The sequence below is a fragment of the Psammomys obesus genome, unplaced genomic scaffold, assembly GCF_907164565.1.
Source record: "Psammomys obesus unplaced genomic scaffold, mPsaObe1.curated_primary_1811, whole genome shotgun sequence".
Lineage (NCBI taxonomy): Eukaryota > Metazoa > Chordata > Mammalia > Rodentia > Muridae > Psammomys > Psammomys obesus.
Genome location: NW_026591560.1, coordinates 689,459 through 706,765, shown reverse-complemented (window position 1 = coordinate 706,765; position 17,307 = coordinate 689,459). Strand labels below are relative to the sequence as shown.

At 52.0% G+C, this 17,307-nt stretch overlaps 2 protein-coding genes across 4 annotated transcripts in view; one reads left to right on the top strand and one right to left on the bottom strand.

Annotated features, from left to right (window-relative positions):
- The window catches only part of Macrod1 (mono-ADP ribosylhydrolase 1), a 140,211-nt gene that overhangs the window by 15,679 nt on the left and 107,225 nt on the right, over positions 1-17,307 (top strand). The gene's annotated exons all lie outside the window — the stretch shown is intronic.
- Flrt1 (fibronectin leucine rich transmembrane protein 1) overlaps positions 15,794-17,307 on the bottom strand; it is a 77,694-nt gene continuing 76,180 nt past the window's right edge. For both annotated transcript variants that reach the window (XM_055610500.1, XM_055610501.1), the window contains one exon: positions 15,794-16,556. The gene's annotated coding sequence lies outside the window, so the exon portion shown is untranslated. The remainder of the gene's footprint in view (positions 16,557-17,307) is intronic.

The following is a 17,307-nucleotide window of genomic DNA, read 5'->3' as shown; positions in this document are numbered from 1 at the left end:
GGAGACTATTAAGTTGGTGGAGCATGAAAAGGGCTAGAGCTGCAGCTGTTGGCTCGCTCTCCTGGAATGATCCACCAGGGACTGGGAACAGCCTGTCTAGAGGGATGGGCCCTCTGCATCCCTCAAGAACCAAGGGTCTGGCCTTAGTGTTGTGAGGCAGACATGGGTGTCCCTTCTCGGAATCACCATCCTCCCAGCACCCAATCAATGAAGACAGCAATGTTGGGGCTGTATTGAAATGAATCTTTCCTCCATACTTCGATGGTCAGCTTCAACACACTCCAGGTCTGGACCTTGTCTTCCTGGACAGGACAGAGGACATGCCCCCAAGGAAGCCACATGACTGAAGTGGGCCCTATCAGGGTTGGTTACACCCACTGAGGTCAGAGCTGGCAGAGTAGAAGCCACCTAAGGCCCACTTATAGTCCCCCAGGGCTGCCTGTCTCAGAACCTTGCCTTAGAAGTACCTTTATTGGTTTTTGCAAATTTCCTGTCCTGCTGATACTCTTAAGAGGACACTTTATGGCTCCGTCCTGCAGTCTGTGGTTGACATCTGTCAAAAGGTGCAGTTAGTGGAGCTGCTGTGCTTAGGCCGGGGCCGAGTAGAGGGACCTCTGGGTGGGAGGGGGCAGCCTCACATGCCCTCGTGACCTAGCCTCACCACACTGACTGCCACGAGGGGGCCTGGTTCCTCTACTGCCTCCCACAGGCCCGTCCACCTCTCGTCATGTTTCCCCACAGGGGTTTCTCAAGAGAGTTCAGAGAAGAGAATAGATTTCAGCCAGGGTGCCCAGTGTCCTGGAGGGCCCACACATTGTAACTCCCCACATGATAACTTCCCCACAGGGCACACTGGGAAATCCCTAATGGCAAGTGTGAGTCTGAGATCTGTGCCTCTGGTCTGGGAGGTTGCCTCTGGGAGTGTTCAGGCTGTTTGTATAGTAGTAGGTCACAGTAAAGACACAGAAATGCAGGACCTAGTGATTCCCCAGAGCTGGGGATCCTACAGTGGAGGTGGCTGCCGTGGGCACCATATCAGGATACCTATTCTCTTTGTCTGCAGTGGGCGGGTTAGGGGATATGGTTTGCTTTGGTCCAGGTAATTGAATTCAGGGCCTTGTGCATGTTAGACAAGTGCTCTACACCTGAACTATACCCCTTACCTCCACTGTGTCTTACTTTTCGTTTGAGACAGAGACTATCAGAAAGTTGCCTAGGCTGGTCTTGAACTCACTTTGTAGTGCCTGGAATTTGTGATCCCCCTGTCTCAGCTTCTCTGGGTGCTGGGATTCCAGGCAGGCACCAAATCTATCTAGGGACATGCTATTTATAAATGCATGGAGGTGTCAGAAGTGGCGGGCAGGGGAGGAGGGTGCAGCCATTCTGGGAGGGTAGGTGGGGTTCATTTGAAGGGCAGCCCCCCTGACATTGCATAACCACTGCCCCCTCCCAGGGACAACAAGTGGCCCTCAACCAGCACCTCCACTCACGCCCCTCCTCCTCCCACCTCCTCCCCTTCTGGGCATTGTATTGCCATCAAAATGGGAGCACTGGGTGGCTCTTGGAAGAGAGTGCCGGCTGTCAGCTGTCCCCTGCCAGCAGGACCCGAGACTGTTTGATTATTGCCGCCTGGCTGTATTTCACGTTCGGTTTAAACATCATCAAACATCCCTTTTGAGAAGCGAGGGCTACCTTGCTGTGGATGTTGAAGAGAAACAGGGACATTAAAATCCACGAAGCAAATGGCCTAGAATTGACATTTGCGGCGGCGGGGAGCTCTGCTGTGCCTGTCAGAGAAGCTAAATCCCAAAGCTGGCAGGAAGCTTTCCCCACAAAGGTGGCAGAAATTGGGTGAGTTTGGCCGGGGGGGGGGGACCAGAAAGAGCCAAGGAGGGAGTTCTGTGGTCACTTGGCCACTTGTTAGTGCCCTCTGGCCTTGACCTCTGTCTGCTCAGCCTTATCCTCTTTCTGATGTGAGGAGGAGAGCTCCCATCCTCCCCACAGAGCAGGGTGCTGGGCCTGTGTCTCTGGGGCCAGGGGTGGGGTGCAGCAGAGTTATGCCTGACAGGACTGTGTTCAGTTTATGCAGCCTCTGAGGAGCTTTGTGTGCTCCATCAAGGCCCTGCTTTCTTCATCTCTGGACCTCAGAGAGATGTCACCCAGCAGGGAGATGGCAAGGGTCAAGGTAAATCACAATGGTGCCTGATAGGTGGTTGGAGCTTGATGGATGGTGAAGGTCATTATCAAGGAAGTGGAAACGGAAGCTAGAGTTTTGAGTTTTTAAAAAGGTTTGTTTTATTTTTTATTTCTGTGGAGGTGTGGGTAGGTGTAGCTTGTAGGTCACTTGTGTGCAGATGTCTTGAGAGGCCAGAAGAGGGGGAGTGTCAGATCTGGAGTTGAGTACAAGTGAGCATGAACTGCCTGGCATGAGTGCTGGGAACAGAGCTCTGGTCCCCTAGAAGAGCAACAAGAGCTCTTAATGGCTGAGCCATCTCTCTAGCCCCTAACCTATTGAAAAAGAAGGGCAATAAAACCAGGGTCAGAGCTGAGCTCGCAGTGCCCTGTAGTGAGCCTTGCATCATGCCTAGTGTAGAGCTAAGAGTCCTCTGGGACGAAGTCGTGGTGTGCTGTGTACTGCCTGGGTGGTCCTAACCCAGCCTGGGTGGGATCCTAGCCCTGGGTAGGCAGGGGCAGGCAGAGCTCTGTCTCTGCAGTTTAAAGCCAGCTTTTTCTACTGCAGGCTGCCACCTGAACACACACACACACACACACACACACACACACACACACGAGCACATATTTGTACACTAATACACAAAGCAGAGGAAGGCAGGGTTGAGGGTTGGCAGTGTAGCTCAGCGGCAGAGAGATACCCTAGGTTTCATTCCCAAAGCTGAACAAGGAAGGAAGGAAGACTAAGCCACTTTAGGGTATGACCCTTGCTCATGGCACACGTTCCTTCTGGTTCTTGGCTGGCTCCTTGAGGCCCTCTTTCAAACCTGGCACCTGCCACTTGTGCTGACCTGTGATCTCTTCAACGAGGGTTCAGGGCTCTCTGTGGCTGCATCATTGCTCACATTTTGCCATGGCTTCAGCCCAGATGACACCCCCAAAGTGTCCCTAGGCTGACTGTTCGTTTTCTTTACAGTGTTTACAGAACTCAACTGGCGTTTTGTTTTTCAATTATTTTTATTCGACAGGCCTTACTATGTAGCCCTGTGCAGTGGTTTGAATGAGAGGTCCCCTATCAGCCTTGGCATTAGAATACTTGGCCCCCAGTTGTGGTGCTGTTTGGGGAGGCTTAGGAGCTGTGGCCTGGTTAGAGGAATTGTGTCACTGGAGGCAGTTTTGAGGTTTTAAAGCTTTGTGACAGTCCCAACTTGTGCTTTCTGCTTGTGGTTTGAGATGTGAGTTTTCAGCTGTTCCTGTCCCCATGTCTGCCACCCACCAGCTGCCACAATTGCCTGCTATAATAAACTCCTTTTTTTTTTTTTAAGATTTATTTAATTCTATTTTATGTGCATTACTGTTTTGCCTGCGTGTATGTCTGTGAAGGTGCCAAATCCCCTGGAATTGGAGCTACAGACAGTTGTGAGCTGCTGTGTGGGTGCTAGGAATTGAACCTGGGTCCTTAGGAAGAGCAGCCAATGATGCCCTTAACTACCGAGCCGTCTCTCTAGCCCCTATGATGAACTCTTATCCCTCTGGAACCATAAGCCCAAATAAAACCTTCCTTCTATAAGTTGATGATGATCCCAGCAATAGAAAATAACAAATATATTCTAGCTAAACTTGCTATGTAGACCAGGCTGACTTTGAACTCAGAGATCCTCCTCCTCTCTGCCTTCCAAATCTAGAGATTAAGGGAATTTGCCACTATGCCAGCCTGCCTTTTGTTTGTTTGTTTGTTTGTTTGTTTGTGTTTTGAGACAGAGTTTCTCTGTGGAGTTCTGGCTGTCCTGAACTCCCTCTCTGTTAACCATGCTGGTCTCTGAACTCAGAGAGCTGCCTGTCTCTGCTGATGAAAGGCGTGTGCCACAACTGCCCAGCCAGGCCCCCTCTTTTGAAACATAGTCTAGGTTTTGTTTCTCAGTCTGGGTTGGAATTCAGAAGGGAGTGGGAGATGATCTCTCAAGGGCTGGGGTTGCAGGTGTGAGCTACCACACTGAGTTTATAGGGAGCTGGGAAGGAACCTAGGGTTCACAGATACTGGTAAATGCCGTATCAACAGAGCCTCCAGCTCTCAGCTGTTCTTATTTCCCCCACAGATGGCTTATTCATTGTACCAGAGCCTCACTCTCACGGTTCACCTCCCCTCCTAACTCAGGAAGCCCTCTGCTTCCTGTTCGCTGCTGTGATTCCTGCCTCTTCTCCCCTGGTGACCTGGCCTCTGGGCCTCTTGTCTTGCCCAGGCCCACTGAGTCTGCCACTGCGATTTCTCTCACGTGAGCCTGTGACTAATAAGGGTTCCCCCCAGGGGGCCTTCAAAATCTTTCCCTCCTTAACATCGGAGTTTAAAAATGTGTCACCATCGATTTGAAGGAGAGACTTGTTCCTGCTGAGAAAAGCGGCCTGGAGATTCGTCTCGCCTTAGGAACCATGCGGGCGGCTGCATAAATTCCAGCAAGCCACCAAGGGCTCCATGCAGATGTGCACTGAAGCCCCTCGGGCCGCACGAGGTCCTGCCAACTTCTGTGCTGCTCCCAAGGCTGTTCCCCACTCCCCCAGCCTGCTGACCTTTTGGAAGGCCTAGTATGGGGGGGCCAGGGGGAGGGTTATGGGGGGAGATCCTCTTGTCCCTTACTTCTCTCCCTACTCTTCATTCAAGCTAACTCTATGCAATGATGTAGTTAAACTTCAAGAGGGCTTTGGGAGTGGGACTAAGCCACCCTGGTGTCCCCTCCTGGCTTGGGAGCCCCCATCCTCCCTGGTGAAACAGTATACGTGTCCCGAAGAGGGAGCTTTTGTGTATGTATGTGTCTGTATGGGTAGGTACTTGTATGCATTCGTGTGTGTGTGAACTATCGTGCCATGACATGCATGAGGCCAGACAGAGGACAACTTTTAGGAGACATATTTTTCCTTCCACCAAGTGAGACCTGGAGCTCAGACTCAGGTTGCCAGGATTGCCAACAAGCACCCTCCTTCACGGAGCCATCTTGTTTTTCTGACAGGGTCTCTTTCTGGCTTGGAGCTCACCCATTAGACTAGGCTGTTTGATCACTGAGCCCCAGAGATCTACCCTGTGCTTTCCTGGGATCCTGGGTTTTGTGGTTTGAAACATAGGTTGTGGTGATCTGAAGTCTTGTGTTTACAACACCCACTGAATTATCTCCCCAGCTGGTTTCTGTTTATTTGAAGCATGGTTTCAGGGAGCCCAGGATAGCTTCGACTGCTCATCCTAAACATCTCTGCCTCCCTAGTGCTAGGATGACAGACATACACCAGCACATCAGCTTGATGGGAAGACTCCTGTCCTGGAATTCTTGATTCCCAGTGTCTTCATGATTCCCTAGCAGGGAGGGGCTTTTGGGGTCTTTGGGGCTACTCCTGCTTCAAGGCAATTCTCCTCCCTCAGTGCAGAGCTCAGTGGGAGATAGGGCATGGTGTGGCCTAGGGTGTCAGGTAGCCTCTGATGGTTCTTGGGCAGGTGCAGAGCCAGAGGGAAAGGAAGAAGGAGCATGGAGGCTCTGTGGCTGCTGTGGGCCCAGGAACGTGTGTGTGTGAGCCCCCATTTACCAACTGGGCAGGGACTTCTGCAGCCCAGCCCGAGAGCGCCTGCAGCTGCAGAACGTCCTCTGAGGGCTCCCAGCAGTCATTACTCGGAGAAGGGAGGAGGCTTAATTTTTCCTGTCTCCCTAAATGTTATTGCCTTTACGGGCTTTGGAAATCAGTTTTATGGCCTGTGTTATTTGTCCACTGAAATATGGGAAGCACTGGAGGAAAAATAAACAGCAGAGGTGCTCTAGGCCTGAAAGGTCAGGAGGCTAAAGATGGGGCAGGTCTTGTGTGTGAGCCCCTCAAGCTAGGGTTACTCTTTAGTGACCGCGGCAGCTGGAAGACGGTCTGGGAAGGTGTGCCGTGGACTAGGGGGAGGGATTCCGGTCCAAGTGTTTGCCTGAGTGCTGGGGACCGGGCACATTTTTTCAGTTGGTCCCAGCCTAGCCTGGAACCATCCAAATCTCTATTCTCGATGCCCAGTTTACCTGCTTCTCCCATCGAGTGCCACCCAGGGTACCCAGCCAGCCTCTGGCAATGAGCCTTTTCATTAAGTAAAAAAAATAAGTCTGTTGGGATTTGCCATGCAAGTTGTCGGCCTGGCAGGGGCTCCACCTGCAGAAGGCTCCTTATCTTCTGGCAGAGTCAGGAGCTGGCCAGACATGCTGATCCAGTAGGGACATCTAAAGCCCACACTCCACTTTCATCCTGTTCCTGGGATCCAGGACCCTTCAGACAGGTCCCCAGGTTCTCCCTTCCTGGGAGAAGGCTGCTTTTCTACTCTTCTCTAAGTATGCAAAGAGCTCCTTTGAGTCCAGAAGAAAAATGGGTGGAAGATGGGGGCAGACGATTCCCGGTAGGAGGAAAACAAATGGCCAGCAAACAAGTGAAGAGAGGCGGAATTTAGCCAGCAATCAAGAAAAAGCTAATTGAAACAAAGAGCATCATTCTTTACCCAGCAACAAGATGGCTGTGGAAGCGCCCACTGGAGCAGGTGTGGTACAGTCTCAGGGAATGGCTGTTTCTTGGGTGCTCCCCTCATGTCTCACCCCAGCACATAGTAGGTGCTCACAAATACTTGCTGTATGACTTCTTTCTGTGTGCACTTGCTTTGTTCCTGGCCTTCCCTCCCACCACCGGCTATTTCCGGCATCCCGCCCCAGCTCCTACATGCTTCCTGGGCTGTGGCCAGTGTCCTTCTGGGCCAGGACTTACCTCAAGGGCATGGATGCTGCTTCTGGGTTTCAGCTTAATAGGTGCGCACTACTAACTCAGGGTCATGGGATGGAGCAGGCCTTGAGTTGGGTGAGTCTGGTTCTTTTGTTTTGTTTTTGAGACAGTCTCACCATGTATCCTGGCTGGCCTAGAGCTCATTTTTGTAGACCAGACCAGGCTGGCCTCCAGCTCACGGATATCCGCTGCTTCTGCTCCCCAAGTGCCACTACATGTGGTTCCACTCCATGTTTGCCTTTGCTGTGGTTTTTGCTTTTTGAGAAAGGCTCTCACTCTGTAGCCCAGCATGGCCTGGATTTACTGTGCAGTTCAGGCTGGCTTCAGACTTGCAGCAGTACTCTCCTGTCTCAGTCTTCCAACCGCTAGAGTTACAGACAGAAGCCATTCCCAGCCTTTCCTGCTTCTTCTTGTTCATCTCCTCTCCAATCCTCTCCATGGCAGACAGCTAAATTTTCTTTGTTTTGGGTTTCGTTTTGTTTTGTTTTTTAAGACAAGACTTCATGTAGCTTGTGACTTAAAACTCAAGCCACCTTGAACGTCCAATCCTCCTGCTTTTATTTCCTGAGATCAGGGATTATAGGTGTGCCACACCATGATAGCTTTATGACCTTCTGGGGGTGAAACCCAAGGCTTCACGCAAACACTCTACTAACTGAGCTACATGCCCAGTCACAGGTTTGAGGTTTCCTAATTGCACATTCTCCCCCACCTCCTGGCTTTGGCATAGGCCATTCCTCTGGCTGGGAGGACTCTTGTATCTACTTTGATTCTGGCTTACTCTGACTGTTCCCCAGGTCCTGGCTGAGCCACCACCCTCCTCTAAGAACTTCCTTAGACCGGAGTCAGATGTTCCCTTGTTGGTTGTGACCTGTGTGGGTGCCAGGGCTGCAGTGGAGGACCGTGGGAGAGACAGTCCATACAGTGGGCATATGGCATACCCCTGAGTGCTGTACAGGGCAGTGAGCCAACTTTGGAGGTTGGATAGAGCATCCTAGTTGTGAGGGGCAGTCTGCTGAAGTGGCTTATCCCTCCGCTTTACATTAGTATAGAGAGAGCGAGCTGGTGGCAGGTAGCAAGTGGCAGTACCTTTTCTTGCCAGCCTATCCCACAAAGGGAGGCCAGCATGACCTGACCACAATGGAGCTACTTTTTGATGGGGAGCTCACACTTTCTGGGGGCAGTCCTGGGAAATCTGGATCAGCAGTGTTTGAATCCTCCACCTACCCACCTGGTGTGTATATTCCTCCTTGCAAAAGGAGCCAGTGGGAGAGCTGGGGCCTGGGAGCTGCCTGCCTGGAGCTCAGAGCCTGGGATCCCCCTCAGCTCTCCCTGCTCTTAGCTCACCCACACATGCACCTCTAGCTTCCAGCCAGCCTTCTCTTCCTAGTGCCTTAGACTGAGGCAGTTACCACCTTCCTCTTTCACTTGGAAGGCATGGGGTGATTTAGACCCAGATACTTGAAACTGGTACCCAGCTCTAACTTCTACCTGGACCATAACACAGGTGCTATGTTACAGTGAAGGGAAGGCTTCCGATGGGGCCAGAGTTCAGGGCAATGGAAGACACCTCCTTAGATAGCTGGTTCCTATGTCAACATCAGCTCCTGAGGCCTTGAGGAAGCTGCTGAACTTGGGGACTATTGTCATCATCATCGTCATCATAAAGATTAATTTTTGTTTTTAGATAGAACTGGTGTAGCACTCCATACGTAGCCGAGGATGACCCTGAATTCCTGATTCTCCTGTGTCTACCTGCTGAGGAGAAGGAGATTACAGATAGCTCTACTCCTGGTTTATGTGGTGCTAGGGCTGGAACCCTAGCCCCTTTTAGAACAGGAATAAGGGTCGAGGCTGTTCTTCAGTTGATAGAGTGCTTATGTAGCATAGAGTTCAATCCTTAGTACTGCAAGGATAAACTAGGCTTAGTGATGCACCCTTGCGATCCCCAATCCTCAGGGAGAAGCAGGAATATCAGGGGTTCAAGGCTAGCCTCGGCTACATCATGAGTTTGAGGTCAGCTTGCGATATATGAGGCTCCATCTCAAAAACAAAACAAATCAACAACAAAAATGGTATTTGCTTATAGTGAGAATAAGCAAGGCAACTCTGTCACGCTGCCTTGGGGGTGTAATGTGGTGACACATGGTGACAGATGCCTGGCGCCTGGCACCATCAGGCCTGCTGCTTTGCCTCTCACAGATGGGTGCCCCTTTAGGAAATCCCCTCTATTATGAAGTTAGAGAGCTGAATGGTCACATGGGGAAGAGGCACACACATTAGGAGATTGGGGCACACAGCCTGGGCTACGTCAGAAGCCCAGCTCATGCCAGCTTCCTGAAGACAGCTCACAGAGAACATCTCCATCCTCCTGATAGCTGCTTCCATCTGCCAACTCTCCGGGAGTCACTGGCTGGGGAGGGCCCCATCGGGAGTCCTCTTGTCCCCAGAGACTGCCCCTGGGCCCTTCACCCCAGGCTTGTAATCTCTGTGTTAAAGAGGACTCAGCTCCCTTCCTCCTGCCCCCACCATGACTAATCCATTCACCAGGGCCCCCATCCAAGAGAAAGCTAATTAAAGAATTTCTGCTCTTGGCTCAGCCTGGACTTTGAAGATTCCCCTTAGTCTTCTTGAAGTATCTGAAAACAGGTGGAGAAAGGGGGTGTTGCAAAGGGCATTAGACAAACCCCCCAGAGCCTCTGTAATAGGCCTAACCCCCCACAGCCTGCAGGCATCAAAGAGTCCTCCACCACTGCTGGTGAGGAAGAGCAACACGGGGCTGCTGCCCACCCATGGCCCGGAGTGGAGCTCCTTTGATCCCAGCTCTTGGAGAACAGGAGCATCTGCATTCTTCAACAGTCTGGAGGAGGGGACGGGAAAGACTGGGTGTTCTCCAGAACAGTGAAGGGCTGAGGTCCGCCTATAGCTCTGGCATGGACAGGTCCACTGCAATGATGGGCAGGGAGCAGATGCTGGGTGAAGTTGGGTGCTGCTTCCCCAGCCCTGCCCTTCAGAGCCTCCACAGGAAGACTGTCTCACACCCAGTGGTACTTTCCTTTTACTGGAGACTGGACCCAGGGCTTTGCACATTTAGGCAGTGCCTTAGCACTGAGCATCTCCAGCCAGGGAATATTTATTTAAATTAGTATTACTTTTGAGGCAGGGTCTCATGTAACCTCCTCTAGCCTAGAATGGTGCATGTAGCTGAGAAGGCCTCTGAGCTCCTCATTCTTCTGCTCCCACCTCTCGAGTGGGATTTACAGATGTAAACTCCACTCCCAGTTTATCAGTGCTGAGCTCAGAACTCAGGGACTTGTGCATGCTGGGCAAGCTCTCTACCGATTGAGCTACATCTCCAGCCCAAAGGTTTTCATTAGCCATCAGGAATATTTATTGTTTGTTTGCTTGTTTGTTTCTCTTTTTCGAGACGGGGTTTCTCTGTGCAGCCCTGGCTGTTCTGAACTCACTGTAGACCAACTGGTCTCCAACTCCCCAAGTGCTAGGATTAAAGATGTGTACTACCATTGCCCGGCTGCAATATTAATTCTTATGGGTAGAAAGTGGCCTCTTTGTGACATGGGGGCCCCTTGGCAGCTATGTGCTCTGTCCGAGCAGAGCCTGGCACACAGCAGTTGCTCAGTAAAGACCAGTTGATCATGTGGCTGCCTTAAGGCAGAGAGTGCTATGCCTCTGCTGCCTCCAAAAGCCCCCTGAGTGCTCTCAGAGACATGTGTGCGTGTGTCCGTGCGCATGTGTCAGGGCCTCTTAGACGCTTCCTTTCCCTTCTGGTAATGCTGAGCCTTGGTGATGCCCTGGGGAAGGTCTGGGGTTCTGCTGCCACTGTAGCCCTACCCTCACCCCAGTTCCCACTGGTGTGCCAGGGTGGGGGAGGTAGGAAGAACACTAAGCAGGGGTCTCCTGGGGTGTCTGCCCGCATCACGGAAATAAAAATGATAAAAACCTGTCACTGAATTCTGGGTGGCAGTAAATTACTTAACACCTGAAACAGGTTGAAATGTGGCCACCGTGGCTTTTAATAAGCCCATCTCTGATGCAGCAGCTTCCGCGAGAAGCCGGCCGGGTCTCTTCTCGAGGCATAATTTCATCGCGGCCCCAGCTTGGCAGCGGTGCAAATAAGATTTCACTTCCCCTGTAAATCTCTGAAGGGGGGAGTGCAAGATTTCATTTGCGCTGTCAGTTAGCGCGGAGAGAGCCTATTTACTTTGCTGCAGGAATAGAGGGTCCTTTGGAGAGTCCGGACGCAGAGGCCAAGGGGAGTTGGCTGTGTCAGCACTGCGAGATGACATGGGTGGAAGAGGGCAGGGAGGTGGCCGGTGTGTGCTTTGGGGAGCACAGATTGTCTGGAGTGCTTAAAGCGGACCAGCAATACCAGAAATCCCTACATTGCTTCATGGACAGGGGAGTGGCCTCTAAATAGGGGGCCAGGAGTCTGCTACAGGACATGGCTATAGCACTGTGGCTTGGGGTGTTGGGCCTTTCATAGGTTTGGATACAACATGTCCAGGACACTTTGTGAGACCAGGTATCCCTCCTAGGAAGAAGGGGCAGGAGAAGGGAAGGTTCTAGAATGCAGTGGTTGGAAACTTTCAGGTTAGAGTCCAACCAAACACTGGAGCAGGAAACATTATACAGGGGCCCTGGACTGCAAGGCAGCCATTCTGACTCACTTTCTTTTTTTCTTTCTTTCGTTCTCTTTCTCCCTTTTTTTTTGGAAACAGGGTTTCTCTGTGCAGTCCTGCCCTGTAGTCCAGGCCGTCCTTGAACTCAGAGACCCACTTGCCTCTGCATGTCATTCTGGTTCTTACTTCACACCAGTCCTCACCCTCAGTGATAAGCAGTTCTGTTAGCTGCTGCTCTGCCAACAGCTTGAGAACACAACCCTCTCCCCTCACTTGGGGAGTTTTACGTTCCATTATTATTATTATTTTTTTTTTTTGGCACTGTCACAGGTGTATAGAGGGTAAGGTGATCTTGGGGCAGGACTGTCCCCGAGGGAGGTAGTGGAGAAGATAGCTGTGATCACTGGGCCACTGGGATGCTGCTGTGCTGGAAGGTATACTCCTTGATGACCTTGTTGATCAGCAGGGCAGGTGGGTGACCTTTCACTGTGTGGGGCTGCTTGTGGTTGGTCAGTGCCCTAGCTGAGCAAGTGTCACTGTGCTGCAAGTACTGTCAGCAGACCAGACTGTGGGCTGGGTTGGGGCCTCTCCTGAGTTGAGCCTTGAAGTCCGCATGGGAAGGCTCAAGACAAGACAAGACCTGTCAGGGAATTCTCCAAGGTGTAGCCAGGAGCTGATTCAGCTTGGGCAGGGCAAGAAACTTCCAAAGAGACTAGAACTGAATTTATCTTTTGTCCTTGCCTTAGGTGGTGAATGGAGCCCAAACTCTCCATCTTTATCTGCAGAAACACCCTTAGTGAGAACCTACCTCCCCAGAGGACTCCCTGCCCCAGTCAGGGCAGCCCCTACCTCACTCCCGGAGAATCCTTGCCACGCTGCTTCTAGGAAAGGAACACTAGTCTAGCCCTAGTATTCCCCAGTCCTAACACATAGTAGGCCCTCAATAACTTTCTCTTGGCTGACTGGCTGGCGATTCATTTTCTAGAAAGTTCCCCCAGCAGCTTGTCTTGAGTGCTGCCTCGAAGAATGGCCCTCTTAATTAGCTCCTGCCCCCAGCATGACGGGAGGGGAGGTTGGTGGGGGATGGGAGAGACAGCTGTGGGGTCAGAGTACCCAAGGTCATCTCTGCAGGGGCCACCAGCCACCACGGCTTGTGGAGAAATAACTGCTTCCATGGAATATAAGGGGAAACTCATTAACCCCCACTGAGATGGGAGAGCAGATCTAAGGGGAGTAATGAGTTCTTGCTTTATCTGAAATTTAGCAGGAATTCCTGTTGTTCTCATGAAAATAATTTTTTTTTCTCTCTCTCTCTCACCCAGGGTGCAAGGAGCCCCTTCGAGGGAGGCCCCTGGGGTTGTGAATCTGGTGGGCAAGTGCAGGGAACAGGGGCATCTTGAGCGGGTGCACACTGGGGTGGCAGGACAAGCGCACATTCCCAAATGCCAGGACAGTTCCGCTCTTATCTGGGTGCCCACATGGCTGCCGGAGCCTCTTAGGGGATAATCCTCAGCTTTTATTAATAACTCTCCAAGTGAGTGAAGACCCTCTGCACGTGGCACGGGGCTGCCCGCATGGTTGGCTTAAGAGGCTTCCGGTGTCGCCTGGCCTCCCTTGGTCCAAGCCCCTTCCTGCTCATCACAGAACAGCAGAGAGTCTCTGTAACTGAACAGCTTTGTTCTGGCTTTTCTTTCTTTTTTCTCTGTAACAAGGTCTCAAGAAGCTCAGGCTGTCCTCAAACTTACTATGTAGCCACAGGTGACTTTGAACCTCTGATCTTCCCAAGTGCTGGCACTATAGGTGTGCACCACCACACCTGTCTGCTTCTGCCCAGGAAATGCGTTAAATCCAGTCTCTATCCTGTCTGCTTTACCCTCTGCCAGTAGACCCTCCCACCCCCAACAAGGGTGCCCTCCCACCCCCAACAAGGCCCAGGACTGTTCAGGAGGAGCATGCCAGCCACCTGGCTCCCGGCAGGCTGGGCTGCTGAGCCCAGAGTCAGCAGCGGACAGGACTGTAAAAGTTAAATCTTTCTATTTATTTCAAGAAAGGACAAGGCAGGTGGACTTGGACATTTTATATGAAACAGACAAACAGAAAATAGGACCAAGTAGTTAGTCACATTCATCTCAACATTGAAGTTTCAAGGCACCTACATTGAAGGAGGCCAAAGGGCGGTTCGGAGTGCACTTTGGTTTGTGTTGTTGTCGTGGTGGTGGGGTGTTTGTGTCCGAAAAAACCCCTGTCTGGTGGTAGAGTCGGAGTGAAGCAGGTGGACCATGAGGCTGGGCGCAGCCAGGCCTTCCAGGGAGCAGGGCCTTGTCTGCCTGCCAGTTCCCAGAAGCAGCCGCTGCCGCAGGGGCGCTCCTACCACTCAGACCCCCGAGACTGCTCTGCCCTTAAGAGAAAAAGAAAAAGAGAGAGGAACAGCAGCCAAGGGACATCAGGGCTCTGAGTCTACAGCTGAAACAGGCCAGGGGCTTGGAAAATCGGTAGTTCAGGGGCCTGCCTCACTGTCACGGGCTGGGCAGGCATCCTACCTTCTTTAGCATTCCCCAGAGGTTTGCTATGGGCCCCCTCAGAACTGGGGACCAAGCTATACTTCCCAGTATCTGTTCTCATTTTCTTGGCAATACCAACAAGCACCGTTTGCACAGTGGGATGCCACCAGGAGGATGGCTCTGCCAAAACCTCCACTCTGCAGTCCTTGCATGGGAATGGGGGTCCTTTAAGGTGATCTGTACCTTTGGCATCTCTGCTCACACCTGCTGGTGGCCCTTGCCAGCATAAGCATAGGTCTCCAGAGCCTGGTTGGGTGCCTTCCAGCCTCCAGGATCTCCTCTCCCTTTTTCTCTCAGATGACAAGCCTCCTGTACTGGGCCTGTGGTTTCCTCCCCACAACCCTAGGCCTCCTTGGAGGGGCTAGAGGACACCAGGACCTCATTCTTACACTATACCCGAGATGCCCAAGTGGCTTCTCGGTTGAAGCAATTCTCAGGTGGTCATGCTGGGCTGAGAAAATACCTAAGGCTACTTTGGGGTTTTGTGTGTAGGGCCTCCCCACGTTGTGCCCAGAACCATCAGAGATGGGACTGCCCACAGGAGGGGTGGGTGTGAGGGACCTGCTACCTTGCCTTCCATCCAAGGCAGGTTGAGAGCTGTTTGGAACCATGAGCCCTGAGGGAATGAGCAGTGGCAGCCTGGGGCCTGCTGCGGCTTTGATTGTCGGTTCATGTCGAGCTTGTTTTTCTGTCTTGAAGAGAAAGTCTGATTAGTTCCTCCAGGCGGGTGGCTGGGGTGCGGGGACTCCGCAGGGGTGTCAGGCAAGGCAGGCTGTTGCCTTGGATCTTGTTTCTTGTACCACCCCCAGGGTCTCTCTAGTTTTCTGCCAATCCGCATCACCCACCTGATGCAAATCTTAGAGAAGGGAAACCGAGTCACCCATTCAAGCTTGTGGTGCTGCCAGATCTCGATGAATCTTCATTTCCTATCTGCTGGAAATACACCAATCCTGAAGCAAAGCAGGGGGTGGGATGCTTGTCGGAGGGGTGGCCTAGGTGAGCCCCTCTTCTCATCAGGCCACTAGCCAGGTGCAGGACAGGAGAAAGCCCCGCACTGCCAATCCTCAGGTCGTTCCCATGAGTGGACAGATGCCAGCTGAGAAGAGAAGGTGGTAAGGGGTGTTCCAGGTCCCCTGCTGGTCCTCAGTGACCCCAGGTAGGTGGGCAGGGACGCCAAGCTGCCGGTGCCGTGACTGTTACGGCTGCAGTGTCTGGGGAGTGGGGCTGTACAAAGCAGGGGCTGACCCACCAGGCACTCTGCCCACCACATACCCACATTTTCCCCTTAGCACAAGCCGGACAACTCAGCAACAAGGAATAGGGACAGTGGCTTCAGAGAGCCAAGGGTGGCTTCCGGAAGCAGGAGCAGCTCCAGGCTGGAGACCTGCCTGGATACAGGTCAGGGCAGACATGAAGACAGCTGGTACCCCTACCCTGGGTGGCAAGCCCCCTTATAATGAGAAAGCAGGAGTGGCCCCAGGAATGAAAGCCCCAAAATCAGGGGGAAAAAATACATTAAAATCTGAAAGAGGTAGAGACAGGAGGATCAGAAATTCATTGTCATTCTTAGCTACATAAAGGGTTCGAGGCCAACCTGGGCTATGTGAGCCCCTGTCTCAAAAAAAAAAAAAAAAAAAAAAAAAAAAAAATAAAATTCAAAGGAGGTAGCATCAGAGGATCAGAAGTCCAGTGTCAGATTCAAAATGTCAGGGGTGAGAATGGGGTAGAGAAAAAGAAAAAAATTGAAAAGTGTCAAGAGAGAAAGGGAACGTTTTTGTCAGTTGTTTTAAAAGAAGCCAATGTGGATGTTTCATACAAATAGTTGGAACACTTCAAGAGAATCGGTAAATGCCTAAAAAATGGTGAGTGTTCGAACAGAGCCCCAGGCACTGTCAGCTGGCTGTGATGGACAGACCTTTGCTTACTCCTGGGTTTGAGGCAGCTGGGCTTGAGGGAACAAGTCCAGGGACATCCTGGGGCTTGGAGCGCTGAGCCCAGCATGTATCCTGTCAGCACCGCCTCACTACCTGCTGAGCACAGGCTGGAGAGGGATGTCTTTGCACATCCTTGTCCTGGGGATTGTGGTAAAGCAAACATGGGGACCAGAATTTTCTAGACAAAGACCTTAGCTCAGGCTGGAGAGCTGTCAGTCACATCCTGGGATAATGCTTGGAAGCTTCATGGGACACAGAGTTTACCGGCTGCTTCCTTTGCTGGCCTGAGCTTTTCTCTCCCCGACCTTCAGTTTTCTCTTCACAGATGGCCTCACTTGTTCTCTGGCCCCAGACAGCAGCAGGTCCCCAGCAGAAGGATGCAGGAGTCTCATGAGTCTTATTCTCTAAGTGATGGCACAGGCTGCTTCCTCTGATCCAGATGTGGCTTGCCATCTCTCAAGGCAAATTGACCCCTAGATGACAGGATCAGAGTCTGCCCAGGGACTGGCACAGCTGCTGTCCGAACAACAGTGACCCTTCCTGCCCCCATGGCCCTGGTGAGAGCTATTCAATCCGAGCAGCACTTAGCGATGCCAGCTCCTTGGGGAGCTGGGCAGGAACAGCTGCTACCCCTCCCATCCAGGCCCGGAACATGCCTGCTGTGTGGGCGACCACTTGGGGCAGGTTCATAACCCACACAAAAAATCCCCCTTTCCCTTCACCTCCAAGGAGTTTAATCTCTTCTAATCAATTTAGCAGACTCGCTTGGTTGTAAACGTTAATGATTTGCATTTTTGAGCCTTTTTATCCTCCTTACCAAAAAAAAAAAAAAAAAAAAAAAAAAAAGTCTCTTCTCTCTGCTCTCTGGAAAGCTTGTGAATTGCTTGTTAGTGCTCATTCTGGCACCCACCCAGCCTCAGCATCAGCTGCTGTCACCTGCGCCACTGTCTGTGTGAGCAGGGAACGTGGCTCATGGGAGGCCTGCAGCTCTGACCCTGGCTGTGACATGTCATCTGGCCCTTGGGGGACACAGGCTGCCATGCCCACTCGAGCCTGTCCCTGCTGCTTCTGCATAGCTCTCTGGCTGCTGCATTCAATTTTCCTTGTTGTATTTTTCATAAGCCAGAGACTCTGAAGCCTGGCCTCCTCTCCCCGGTGTGTTCAGGGGAAAGCAGATGTCTGAAGTGGGCTGGCTTCGGGACTCGAACTGACTTGTCGGGGGTT